The 14,325-nt window shown below is 43.1% G+C and overlaps 1 protein-coding gene across 2 annotated transcripts in view; it reads right to left on the reverse strand.

Moving 5' to 3' along the window:
• The window catches only part of ZNF300 (zinc finger protein 300), a 28,864-nt gene extending 16,525 nt beyond the window's left edge, over positions 1 to 12,339 (reverse strand). For both annotated transcript variants that reach the window (XM_061424078.1, XM_061424077.1), the window contains exon 1: positions 10,172 to 12,339. The gene's annotated coding sequence lies outside the window, so the exon portion shown is untranslated. The remainder of the gene's footprint in view (positions 1 to 10,171) is intronic.
• Positions 12,340 to 14,325: the final 1,986 nt, after the last annotated feature.

Genomic DNA, 14,325 nt, shown 5'->3' on the forward strand with positions numbered 1-14,325 from the left:
AAGAGAGGAAGGAATAAATTAAGAGTTTAGTATTAACAGATAGACACAACTATATATTAAACAGATAAATGAGGACCTAGTGGGAACTAGATTGTCACAGGGAACTAGATTCAATATCATGTCATAACCTATAATGGAAAAGAATCTGAAAAAGAATATATTTAAATATACACATATATAAAAATTAATCACTTTGCTATACAACTGAAACTAACACAACACACAACACTCAACTATACTTCAATAAAAAGTTGGTTTTTGGAAAAAAAAAACTTACATGGACAGGAACAGGCCCTATTATAGCTAAAATAATCTTGAATAAAGTGGAAGGAATTACTCCCACAACTTCTATTAAACATTGTGTTGGAGGGTCTAGTTAGCACAATAAGGCAAAAAATATATTAAAACTATTTGGTTTGGAAAGGAAAGAGTAAAGCCACATTCATTTGTAGATAACATGATCTTCCATGTGGAAAATCTAATGCACTCTACAAAGAAAATGTTACTAGAACTAATCAGTAAACTTAGAAAGGTTGAATATACTAGATCAATATGCAATAATTAATTGTACTCCCATATATAATCAATAAATAATCAGAAATTGTGGGGGGAGGAGAGGGTGAGATGATGGGGACAGTAACATGGAAACTTACATTACCATATGTAAAATAGATAGCCAGTGGGAATCTGCTGTATGACTCAGGAACTCAAACAGGGGCTCTGTATCAACCTAGAAGGGTGGAATGGGGAGGGAAATGGGAAGGAGGTTCAAGAGGAAGCGGACTCATATATACCTACAGCTGATTCATGTTGGTGTTTGACAGAAAACAACAAAATTCTGTAAAGCAATTATCCTTCAATTAAAAAATTAATAAATTTTAAAAAATCAGATAATAACATTTTAAACATCTATGGCAAATTTTTAAATATGAATGATTTGGGGGCATATTTGACAAGAGATGTGAAACACCAATATACCAAAAACTATAAAACAATACTAATAGAAATTAAAGAAGACTTAAAGGAGCTATATGACATTCATGTGTCAGAGCCCCGGTGTTATGTCAAACTCTGCAAATTGAGTTATAGCTTCAGTGCAATCTATTCAAAATGGCAGCAAGCTTTTGAGAAGAAACTGACAAGGAAAGAAATAAAACTGTCCCTATATAAAAAGGACAGTTTTATATTCATATGGAAAGGAAAAGAACCAAGAATTGCCAAAACAGCTTTGAGGAAAAAATTAAGTTTGCAGCTTAACACTACCTGACCTCAAGAGTTATCATACACATGCTACAATAATCAAGAAAGTGTGGTATTGGTGTAAAGATTAAAAAATGTATAAATGAAACAGAGGCTAAAGGATGAAAACAGGGTCTTAATCAGTGATAAGCAAAATTTCCAAACTAAATAAAAAGCAGCAAGTGATGTAATTACACATATTCGGAACCCAGTGGACCATAACTAAAAGTCACTGGAAACTGGGAAGAATCCTTGGAGACTATCATTTTTTAGATATCCTGCCATGTTCTTCAGATATGTAATCAGTAAGCCTTGTTGTTGTTGTTCAGTCACTAAGTCATGTTGGACGCTTTGGGACCTCATGGACTGAAGCACGCCAGGCCTCCCTGTCCTTCACTATCTCCTGGAGCTTGCTCAAACTCATGTCCATTGAGTCAATGATGCCATCCAATCATTTTAACCTCTGTTGTCCCCTTCTTCTTCTGCCTTCAATCTTTCCCAGCATCAGTGTCTTTTCCAATAAGTAGGCTCTTCACATCAGATGTCCAAAGTATTGAAGTTTCAGCTTCAGCACCAGTCCTTCCAATAAGTATTTAGGGTTGATTTCCTTTAGGAGTGATTTGTTTGATCTCCTTGCTGTCCAAGGGACTCTCAAGAGTCTTCTCCAGCACAATTTGAAAGCATCAATTCTTTAGCCCTGTGCTTTCTTTATGGTCCAACTCTCACATCTATACACGACTACTGGAAAAACCATACCTTTGACTACACAGACCTTTGTCGGCAAAGTGATGCCTCTGCTTTTTAAGAGGCTTTTCAACTCTTTCTAGGTTTGTCATAGTTTTTCTTCCAAGGAGCAAGTGCCTTTTAATTTCGTGGTTGCAGTCACCATCCACATTGATTTTGGAGCCCAAGAAAATGAAATCTGACATTATTTCCACTTTTCCCCCATCTATTTGCCATGAAGTGATGGGACCAGATGCCATGATCTTCGTTTTTTGAATGTTGAATTTTAAGTCAGCTTTTTCACTCTCCTCATTCACTTTCATTAAGAGGCTGTTTAATTCCTCTTAACTTTCTGCCATTAGGGTGGTGTCATCTGCATATATGAGGTTATCGATAGTTCTCCCAGAAATCTTGATTTCAGCTTGGGATTCATTCAGCCCAGCATTTTGTATGATGTACTATCAGATCAGTCGCTCAGTCGTGTCCGACACTTCGAGACCCCATGAACCGCAGCACGCCAGGCCTCCCTGTCCGTCACCAACTCCCGGAGTTCACTCAGACTCACGTCCATCGAGTCAGTGATACCATCCAGCCATCTCCTCTGTCATCCCCTTCTCCTCCTGCCCCCAATCCCTCCCAGCATCAGAGTCTTTTCCAATGAGTCAACTCTTCGCAAGAGGTGGCCAAAGTACTGGAGTTTCAGCTTTAGCATCATTCACCCAAAGAAATCCCAGGGCTGATCTCCTTCAGAATGGACCCGTTGGATCGCCTTGCAGTCCAAGGGACTCTCAAGAGTCTTCTCCAACACCACAGTTCAAAAGCATCAATTCTTCGGCGCTCAGCCTTCTTCACAGTCCAACTCTCACATCCATACATGACCACAGGAAAAACCATAGCCTTGCCTAGCTGGACCTTTGTTGGCAAAGTAATGTCTCTGCTTTTCAATATGCTATCTAGGTTGGTCATAACTTTCCTTCCAAGGAGTAAGCGTCTTTTAATTTCATGGCTGCAGTTACCATCTGCAGTGATTTTGGAGCCCAGAAAAATAAAGTCTGACACTGTTTCCACTGTTTCCCCATCTATTTCCCATGAAGTGATGGGACCGGATGCCATGATCTTCGTTTTCTGAATGTTGAGCTTTAAGCCAACTTTTTCACTCTCCACTTTCACTTTCATCAAGAGGCTTTTTAGTTCCTCTTCACTTTCTGCCATAAGGGTGGTGTCATCTGCATATCTGAGGTTATTGATATTTCTCCCGGCAATCTTGATTCCAGTTTATGTTTCTTCCAGTCCGGCATTTCTCATGATGTACTCTGCATAAAATTTAGATAATCAGGGTGACAATATATAGCCTTTTCCAATTTTGAACCAGTCCATTGTTCTATGTCCAACTGCTGCTTCTTGTCCTGCCTACAGGACAAGATAATGTGGTCTGGTATTTCCATCTATTTAAGAATATTTCATGGTTTGTTATGATCCACACAGCCAAAGGCTTTATCATAGTCAATGAAACAGAAGTAGAGGTTTTTTGGAATTCCCTTGCTTTTTCTATGATCCAGCCTAAGCTGTCCATTTGATCTCTGGTTCTTCTGCCTTTTCTAAATCCAGCTTGTACATCTGAAAGTTCTTAGTTCACTTAATGCTGAAGCCTAGTCTGAAGGATTTTGAGCATAATCATGCTAGCCTGTGAAATGAGTGCAACTGTATGGTAATTTGAACATCCTTTGGCATTGCCTTTCTTTGGGATTGGAATGAAAACTGACCTTTTCCAGTCTGAGTTTACAAATTTGCTGGCATAATGAGTGCAGCACTTTAACAGCATCATTTTTTAGAAGGCATAGACTTAGATTACTGTGATGTTGAACAGTTTGCCTTGGAAATGAACTGAGATCATTCTGTCATTTTTGAGACTGCAACCAAGTACTGCATTTCAGACTCTTTTGTCGACTATAGGGTTACTCCATTCCTACTAAGGAATTCTTGCCCACAGAAGTAGATATACAAAATGCATAAGGTGGCCCAAGATATAAGACTGTAAGCAACACTGCTGTCCTCCCAGGTTGATAAGGCAAAGATTTTATGCCTTTCCTGGTCTTTACTATTGCTGTTTCTCCCCCTTGGCTGTTGATTTACAATTAACAAAAATGGCTTACCCATTGTTGCATCACTCTGGAGCAATATAATTTAAGTGTGCAACTTAAGCACACTGTAATCATAAGCTTTAATAATCAGTCTATGGCTTTGTCAGTGGATTAACTTGTGCTTTGTACTGATATAGTAGTAGTTTAATTTCAAACACTGAATATTATGACCATGTTTTCTAAGAGTTCAGATAATGAAAATTTATAATACCGATTTCAGCATGACCCAGACATCACTAAAAAAGACTTTTTATTGGGAGCATGGTTGCCTTATAATGTTGTGTTAGTTTCTGCTGTACAGCAAAGTGAGTCAGTTATACTTACACATATTTTAGTTTTCCTTTCTGATTAGGTCACCACAGATCATTGAGTAGAGTTCCCCATGATATACACAGGTTTTCATTAGCTGTCTATTTTATACATAGTAGTGTACGTATGTCCATCCCAACCTCCCAGTTTGTCCCAACTACCCGCCCTCCCCCACCCCCCACCCCCACCCTTCTCCCCTTGGTAACTATAAGTCTGTTCTCTGTAGCTATGATTCAAAGACTCTTATTTTAATATTTCAATATATAAAAACATATTCACATCTGGATTAGGGAAGTAAATAACTAAAACAGTGCAAACTGCAAAACACGTAAAAAAGAGAATTTGGGGTTGGATATGGTGGAAGAGAAGGAAAGCACATATGAAAAATTAAACTTAAAATTCAAGGATGAGACAGGGAAATACTTCTAAGTAAATAAAAGGATTTTTGGTTTTTGGGTTTTGTTTGTTTGTTTGTTCTGGTCTCCCAAAAAGACACCAATGCTGAGTTGAAAATAGTAGCTATTGAATTAGACAGATCACTCCTAAAAGTAACCTAGGTAGCAGTGAAGAAATCTGTCAATAGGCCCACAGTGTCCTCAACATTAGACACACCTCTCACCTGGTTGGGGTTGCCTACCAGGTGTTTAATAACCGAAATATAGAGGGTTAAAAGGCCCAGAGGCAAATCCACCTACCAGTTCTAAGGCAGAAAGTAGATGGGCCCCCTACCCACCAGGGTAAAGCGATTGGAGATTCATTCCCTATGGATGAAACTCCAAGAAGAGAATAGCAGGACAATCAAGGGAGAAGGCTTGGCCCTGCCCAGATCAATTACTTTCATTCTTGAAGTCAGGACATCTCCCTGACCACAAATGCACAGAAAGGCCCCTTGGGGGCCAAAGGGGAGTTATGTCAAGGGATGTTCTACCAGATGCCTTTCGGTAAAATCCATCTTGGTTAAAAGATGCATGCACACATGGGAGGATCCTGAGATATACCAAATATGGACTGTGAACCAGGCAAATCAAAATGATTGGTCAAAGGAGAACGAAAGAAATGCCCCATAAATATGATTCAAACTGTCACAAGGTCATGACTCAGCAACTCTCTCTCCCTGAGTCTGGCTTTGTGTCTGTCCACATGTACTGTACTCTTTCCTCTTAATAAATACTTCACTTGCTTTACTACTTTCCATTTTTGTAGGAATTCTTTTCTGCAAGGCTGAAGGCCAGGGCCCTTGTCACTGACCACTGATCTAGTGGTTAGGATCTGTTACTTTCACTGCTGCGACCCAGTTTCAATTTCCGGCTAGGAACCCAAGCCCCGCTCCAAGCCATTGCATGTCGAGGCCACCCGAGATCAGTTGTTGCCCTTCAGTGTTAACCAGGTGGGAAGGGAATCTGGACTAAGTGCCCATGGAGATTCTTAACATGGTGAGTAGCCCCCTCCGCCTCCATTAAGGGATAGCAAGTCAAGGAAACTAGTACATGATCAGTGCCACATGTAAACAAGAAGGACACTGGAAAGGAAAATCCCCTCAGCGCCCCCAAAGGGGGATAGAAATGGCAGATCCCAGCCACTACCCTCAAATGCAGGTGGTCCAAATATATGAAGAATGATGGGGCCAGGGGCTCCTAAGTCAGCACTCCAACTGACCCCTTAGAAGCTCCATCTGAGACTGGCCATAGAGGGAAAGTCTGTTGAATTCTTAGTCGATACTGGTGCCACCAGTGTTCTCATGTTTAAACACCAGATAAGGCAAACTCAGTTACAAGAGTTGTACAATTATCAGAGTATCAGGGAAGGCCCAAGAACAGGCTCCCACAGAGTCATTAAAATGCAAACTGGACAAATACACTCTCACCCATTTCTTCCTATACATCCCCAAATGTCCTATATCCCTGATAGGAAGGGAGGTTCACCTAATGGGAGACAAACTGGAGACTGGCATTCCCCTAGACAGTGGGCACAAGATGTAAATGTTAATGGCTGAGGACAAACTTCTCTGGACAGATCTAAACAATTAAATCAAACTGCTAAGGAATGGTCTCTTTGCCTATAGGCAGTAGCAGCTACTGGCTAAAGGAGGTTGAGAAGTTAAATGTTTTGACAGTCAATCATCATATGAAATCCACACTGGTTTCAAGCGTTAATAAGCCCCAAGGGAAAAGAATGGGCTTCCCAAATGGCTCAGTGGCAAAGAATCTACCTGCCAATGCAGGAGACACCCCTGGATCAGGAAGATCCCCTGGAGGAGGAAGTGGTAACCCACTCCAGTATTCATGCTGGTAAAATCCCATGCACAGAGAAGCCTGGTGGGCTACAGTCCATAGGGTTGCAAAAAGTTGAACATGACTGAAATTGTTATTACCCAGAAGGTCAATTCAAGTCCAGGCTACATTTTTGGACAACTCAGTGGTTACTATAAAAACTTGGGAATTCCTTGGCAATCCAGTGGTTACGACTCAGCACTTTCACTGAGGCATGGCGTGGCAGAAAGTAACAAAAATCTGTCAAACTTGCTGTACACTAAATCCTGTCATCTAACCACCTACAGAAATAGGGCCCTTGAACATGAGGCCCTTGAACAGTCTATCCCAATTGCCTTAACCTAGGAAGTGAGTCTCTCCTGAATGCTGAAGAGGATGGGTGTGGAGGGGAAAAGGCTAGTGGGATATGCGGTAACCTCCCAGACCCAAATCATAGAACCAAGAGACCTATGCCCAGGGACTTTGGCCCAAAAGGTGGAGCTGACAGCCCTTACCTAAAACTTAGAGATCAAGACAGAGAAGATCTTAAATATTTACCCAGATTCCTGATATGCATATGCCATCCTACCCAGACATGGAGCTATTTGGAGGAGAAGAGTTACGCTTACTGCAGAGAATAAACAGGCAGTACATGTCTTAAGCATATTAAAGCAGTGAAAAGTGAAAGTGAAAGTATAGTCACTCAGTCGTGTCCGACTCTTTGTGACCCTATCAACTGTAGCCTACAAGGCTCCTCCATCCATGGGATTTTCCAAGTAAGAGTACTGGAGTGGGTTGCCATTTCCTTCTCCAGAGGATCTTCGTGACCCAGGGATCGAACCCAGGTCTCCCACATTGTAGGCAGACGCTTTACTGTCTAAGCCACCAGGGAAGTCCCTATTGAAGCAGTACAGTTCTTATAAGTACAACTCTCATAAGTAGTACAGCTTCCAAAAAAGGTAGCAATGATTCATTGTTGGAGTCACCAAAAGGAGGATGCAGAGGTAATAATGGTGTATATAACAACATGGTAGACATAACTGCCAAAGTGAAAGTCGCTCAGTTGTCTGACTCTTTGTGACCCCATGGACTATACAGTCCATGGAATTCTCCAGACCAGAATACTAGAGTGGGTAGCCTTTCCCTTTTCCAGAACTGCCAAAAAGGGTGGACCTAGAACCAGCAACTTGGCAACTAACCCACATACTTTGAAGGTCAGATCCATTCAATTATTCCCCAATCTACACAGAAAAGAATTACACAAAGCCCCAAAACGGGGCTTCAGTAGGGATTTGGAGAGCCATGGGTGGCTAGTTAATGCCCTAAACTGTAGCTCGCCAAGCCATCAGGGAGGACCATTAAGGATCTCACTATGGGAAGGAAGTCCTGCAGCTGCTGCTGCTAAGTCGCTTCAGTCGTGTCCGACTCTGTGCGACCCCATAGACAGCAGTCCACCAGGCTCCCCCGTCCCTGGGATTCTCCAGGCAAGAACACTAGAGTGGGTTGCCATTTCCTTCAATGCATGAAAGTGAAAAGTGAAAGTGAACTCACTCAGTCGTGTCTGACTCAGCGACCCCATGGACTGCAGCCTACCAGGCTCCTCCGTCCATGGGATTCCCCAGGCAAGAGCACTAGAGTGGGGTCCCATCATCCTCTCCAGAAGGAAGTCCTATATATCAATTATTAGCTGGTTGACATCATGGAGACCCCAGCCATGAAAAACATAATCAGTTGGGTAGTTGACATTTGCCCCATTAGCACAATAAATAACTCCCACACCAGAGGCCCCAGAGGCCCCCAAAGAAGACCTGTTCAAACCAGAGGGACATACCCTAGAGAACACTGGCAGATTGATTTCATTGTCATGCTAAGAGTACCAGGCAATTTCAGATATAAGCATTCCTCTCTAGAACTGAAAGGAAAGCTGAAATGACTAAGGCATTACTAAAATAAAGAATCCCCAGGATTGGGCTCCTAGGAGCCCTACAAAATGATAATAATTCAGCATTTGTGTCTCAAGTGATGAAGGGGATAATGTGATAGTGGACCTTATACTCATCAGGGAAAGCAGAGAGATCCAATCAAACCTTGAAATGGTCCTTAGCAAGCAAACTATGCCAGCAAACTCAAGAAAACTGGATTAAGGCGCTTCTGATTGCTTTGCTCCACATATGGTTAGTTCCAGGTAGGGATAAGTTAAACAAGTGCATTTGAACTCATGTATGATGGACCCATTCCCCAAGTCCAAGAAGGGACACCTAACCCCCTTGGAATGAAACAACTCAAGTTCTCCAGGTAGAAGAAACCATGAAAGGTCTCACAGAATATGGTAACCAGGAGGACCACACACACTGACCTGGCCCTATACCCCTTTGGGCCAGGAAACTGGGTGTACATGGAAAACCAGAAGCCCACAAGAACAGCTCACTCCTAAGTGGAAGGGACCCCAGAGTGATCCTAACCATCCATTCTTCCTTGAAGTTGTAGGGGAATAACTTTGTGGGTACATCACACTTGAATGAAGACGGATCTTGAGCCCCAGCCTCCAGAGAAATAACCCAAGACAACAGAACCAACTGCCCCCACTCCCTCACCCCCAAAAATGACCCTTGTGAACCTCTCTCCAACCTGAAACTCCTTTTCTGAAAAATGGCAAAAGATAAGTTAATCCTATATGCCAAGCAACAGGGATTTTAGGACAACTGGATTGCCCTTGATTATCATTTAGCTGACCAAAGAGTCTGTGAGAGGGTCAAAATGTCATGTTGCTTTTACATCAATATAAGTGGCCTAATCGAAGAAAGTGTAGACAGGCTACTAGAAAACCAACTTGGCTAACAAAAGCCATAGGCTTCCTTGATGGTAAAGAATATGCCTGCTGATGCAGGAGATGAGGGTTCAGTCCCTGGGTTAGGAAGACTTCCTGAAAACCAAAATGGCAATGCACTCCAGTATTCATATCCTGGAAAATTCCATGGACAGGGAAGCTGGGCAGGGAGGGCGGGGAACGGGTGCATGGAGGGAGCTACAGTCCATGGGGTGGCGAAAGAATCAGAGATGACTTAGTGACCAAACAACAGCAACAAAACAAGCCCTCACCTACATTTCCTGGGCCTCTTAATAAACTGTCCTCTTGCTGACATTTGGGCCATCTATTTTAAATTGTCTGCTGTCCTCGGTCTCTAAAAGATTAGAATCTATAAAACTTCAACTGGCGGTCGCTCAGGAATACGAACAGTCAGGGCTGAAGCTCGTTAACAATATGACATATCTCAAGGCAGCACAGATGCTCTGCTCTTCCACACGGAAGACAAAAGCCAAACTCAGCAACAGTTACAGAAATCAGACCATCCATCGCCCCTTAGCTCCCCTCAAGCATGAGGAGAAAGTAAAAAGACAGAGAAGGAATTTACCACCAGTAAAGGCTGCTAGGGTCCCTGGGAAAAATAAAAGAGAATCTAAGCTGTAAGTTCTAACCTCTTCTTTTGTGCTTAATCTAGTTTCCGTTACCTGTATAGGACACTCTGCAGAGGCCTTGCACCGAACCCATCGCATTACAGCTCCTGGTGCGGAACCGCTATGCTGAACCCCAACTCCGCCTGTGGTGAGCAGAAGCCTGCACAGGTCCTGCAACTCAAGATGGCGGCAGCAGCATACAACAGGCCTGCACGTGTCCCCGGAGAACTGCTCCAGACTCGCGAGAACTCACCTAAGCTCCGAGAACACCGCTGGACTGCAGGCCGCCCCTCCCACCACTGACAAGAACCGCAGAAAGCAGCACCATTAATGGCCTTTCCTGGAGAACTGTGCTCCACGTGTGCCCTACAATACCAGGTTGAACCTCTCCATTCTTCCGTGAAAGAATGGAGCGGTGCAACCAGGTGCTTCCTTTACTTCTGAAGTGGACCTTCTTGCTGCTGTCTCCAAAGGACTGGTAACACATCTTGATTAATATTGAACTGCCCTGAAGAGGAAAACTTTCTCCAAGCATTCTCAAATTTTTCTCTTTAAATATTACTCAGGCGAGTTAGCGCTTGGTCATCATATTTGTGTAATCAATATAAATTTGTGTGTGTATGTTCTTAGCGATTATCCCACTCGCTCAGTACTAACTTCAACCATTGTTAGCTTCTATTTGCAGGCATTTTAAGGAAGCCTCTAAAATGTATCTCTCATTTTGTAACTTCATACTCACAGGCCCACAACGAAAGGCCTTGGACTCAAACTCAAATTCCAGAGTTAAGTCCTCAAATTTCTAGTGAAATGTGATCCTTCCGGGAGAATTCTTAAAATAGAGTAAGTCCGCGAGGTTGCCAGGGCACTGCGCGTGTGTCTTGTTCCGGGGAGACTCAGGCGCGGAAGCAGGCTGAAAAGAGACAGAACTAGCCGGGACCACCCCTCAGGCGCCCCCTGGCCTCTTGTTGCGCATGTGCAGCACGGCAGCGCGGGCATTCTGGGAGATGTAGTTTGCAATTGGAGGAAACTTGCTCTAGAGATCCCCGCGCGTGGCGGCTTCTTCTGTGCCTGTGTGCCCTCCAGGTCCTGATGATCGTGGCCCCCAGACAGGACTGAGTCAAGAGGGGTCAAGCTGCTCACTTAGCTGGCCTTCCTCGGGGCTGGAGGTTGAGCTGTGTGGAGAAAGATGGCATGGGTGTGAGGGAGCCGTGGTGAACAATGGGGCTCAGCCAGGCTTTGGGGTAGAGGCATGGACCTGTTGCAGGAAGGGGGACCCCTTCCAGGACCCAAAACTGGGCTCTTGTCTAACACTCGGAAATGAATTGTTCAAAGAGACACATAGGCTGACAAAGCAAGAGATTTTATTGAGAAAGGGCTCCCGGGTGGAGAGCAGTAGTTTAAGGGAACCCATGAGAACAGCTCTGCCATGTGACTCTGCAGTCTCAGGTTTTATGGTGATGGGATTAGTTTCCAGGTTGTCTTTAGCCAATCATTCTAACTCAGAGTCCTTCCTGGTGGTGCAAGCCTTGTTCAGCCAAGATGGGTGCCAGCAAGGATTCTGGGAGGTGGTCGGAACATATGTTGTCTCCTTTTGACCTTTCTTGAACTCTTCCGGTTGGTGGTGGCTTATTAGTTCAGTGTTCATTACCAGGACCTTTCCCAGCCCGAGTTCGTGAGTCCCAGGTGAGTGGGCTCCTGGGATTGGGAGATATGGGAGCTCTGCAGGTGTGGCACCCCAGAGAGCAACCTGTGGTAGCCAGGGCACACAAATGTTTGACTCCATGTTGAGAAGCGCACTCAGGGATGTGAAAAGAAAACCAAGCTTTACTGAATGTCTGAAATGTTGCTGGTGGAGTTGTTCAGTCAGTGAGTCCTACTGGCAAATTTGTCAGTAAGTTAAGACAAATTTGGCCTTGGAGTACAGAATGAAGCAGGGCAATGGCTAATAGAGTTTTGCCAAGAGAACACACTGGTCATAGCAAACACCCTCTTCCAACAACCCAAGAGAAGACTCTACACATGGACATCACCAGATGGTCAATATCAAAATCAGATTGATTATATTCTTTGCAGCCAAAGATGGAGAAGCTCTATACAGTTAGCAAAAATGAGACCGGGAGCTGACTGCGGCTCAGATCTTGAACTCCTTATTGCCAAATTCAGACTTAAATTGAAGAAAGTAGGGAAAACCACTAGACCATTCAGGTATGACCTAAATCAAATCCCTTATGATTATACAGTGGAAGTGACAAATAGATTCAAGGGATTAGATCTGATAGACAGTGCCTGATGAACTATGGACGGAGGTTCATGACATTGTACAGGAGACAGGGATCAAGACCATTCTCAAGAAAAAGAAATGCAAAAAAGCAAAATGGCTGTCTGAGGAGGCCTTCCAAATAGCTGTGAAAAGAAGTGAAGTGAAAAGCAAAGGAGAAAAGGAAATATATACCCATTTGAATGCAGAGTTCCAAAGAATAGCAAGGAGAGATAAGAAAACCTCCCTCAGTGATCAATGCAAAGAAATAGAGGAAAACAATAGAATGAGAAATACTAGAGATCGCTTCAAGAAAATCAGAGATACCATGGGAACATTTCAGGCAAAGATGGGCTGAATAAAGGACAGAAATGGTATGGACCTAACAGAAGCAGAAGATATTAAGAAGAGATGGCAAAAATACACAGAAGAACTATACAAAAAAGATCTTCACAACCCAGATAATCACGATGGTATAATCACTCACCTAGAGCCAGACATCATGGAATGCAAAGTCACGTGGGCCTTAGGAAGCATCACTACGAACAAAGCTAAGGGAGGGGATGGAATTCCAGTGTGCTATTTCAAATCCTGAAATATGATGCTGTGAAAGTGCTGTACTCAATATGCCAGCAAATTTGGAAAACTCAGCAGTGGCCACAGGATGGAAAAGGTCAGTTTTCATTCCAATCCCAAAGAAAGGCAATACCAAAGAATGCTCAGACTACCACACAATTGCATTCATCTCACACCCTAGTAAAATAATGCTTAAAATTCTCCAAGCCAGGCTTCAGCAGTACCTGAACTGTGAACTTCCACATGTTCAAGCTAGTTTTAGAAAAGGCAGAGGAACCAGAGATCAAATTGCCAATATCCACTAGATCATCAAAAAAGCAAGAAAGTTCCAGAAAAACATCTATTTCTGCTTTACTGACTATGCCAAAGCCTTTGACTGTGTGGATCACCACAAACTGTGGAAAATTCTGAAAGAGATGGGAATACCAGACCACCTGACCTGCCTCTTGAGAAATCTGTATGCAGGTTGGGAAGCAATAGTTAGAACTGGACATGGAACAATGGAACAACAGACTGTTTCCAAATAGGGAAAGGAGTACGTTAAGGCCGTATATTGTTACCTTGCTTATTTAACTTGTATGCAGAGTACATCAAGAGAAATGGTGGGCTGGATGAAGCACGAGCTGGAATCAAGATTGCTGGGAGAAATATCAATAACCTCAGATATGCAAATAATACCACCCTTATGGCAGAAAGCAAAAAACTAAAGAGCCTGTTGATGAAAGTGAAAGAGGAGAGTGAAAAAGTTGGCTTAAAGATCAACATTCAGAAAACTAAGACCACAACATCTGGTCCCATCACTTCATGGCAAATAGATGAGGAAACAATGGAAGCAGTGACAGACTTTATTTGGGGGGCAGCTCCAAAATCACTGCAGATGATGACTGCAACCATGAAATTAAAAGATGCTTACTGCTTGGAAGAAAAGCTATGACTGACCTAGACAGCATATTAAAAAGCAGAGACATTACTTTGCCAACAAAGGTCCATCTAGTCAAGGCTATGGTTTTTCCAGTAGTCATGTATGGATGTGAGAGTTGGACTATAAAGAAAGCTGAGCACCAAGAATTGATGCTTTTGAACTGTGATGTTGGAGAAGACTCTTGAGAGTCCCTTGGACTGCAAGGAGATCCAACCAGTCCATCCTAAAGGAAATCAGTCCTGAATATTCATTGGAAGGATGATGCTGAAGCTGAAACTCCAATGCTTTGGCCACCTGATGCAAAGAACTGACTCATTTGAAAAGATCCTGAATTTGGGAAAGATTGAAGGCAGGAGGAGAAGGGGACGATGGAGGATAAGATGGTTGGATGGCATCACCGACTCAGTGGACATGAGTTTAAGTAAACTCCAGGAGTTGGTGATGGACAAGGAG

Source organism: Bos javanicus, chromosome 7 (genome assembly GCF_032452875.1).
Source record: "Bos javanicus breed banteng chromosome 7, ARS-OSU_banteng_1.0, whole genome shotgun sequence".
Lineage (NCBI taxonomy): Eukaryota > Metazoa > Chordata > Mammalia > Artiodactyla > Bovidae > Bos > Bos javanicus.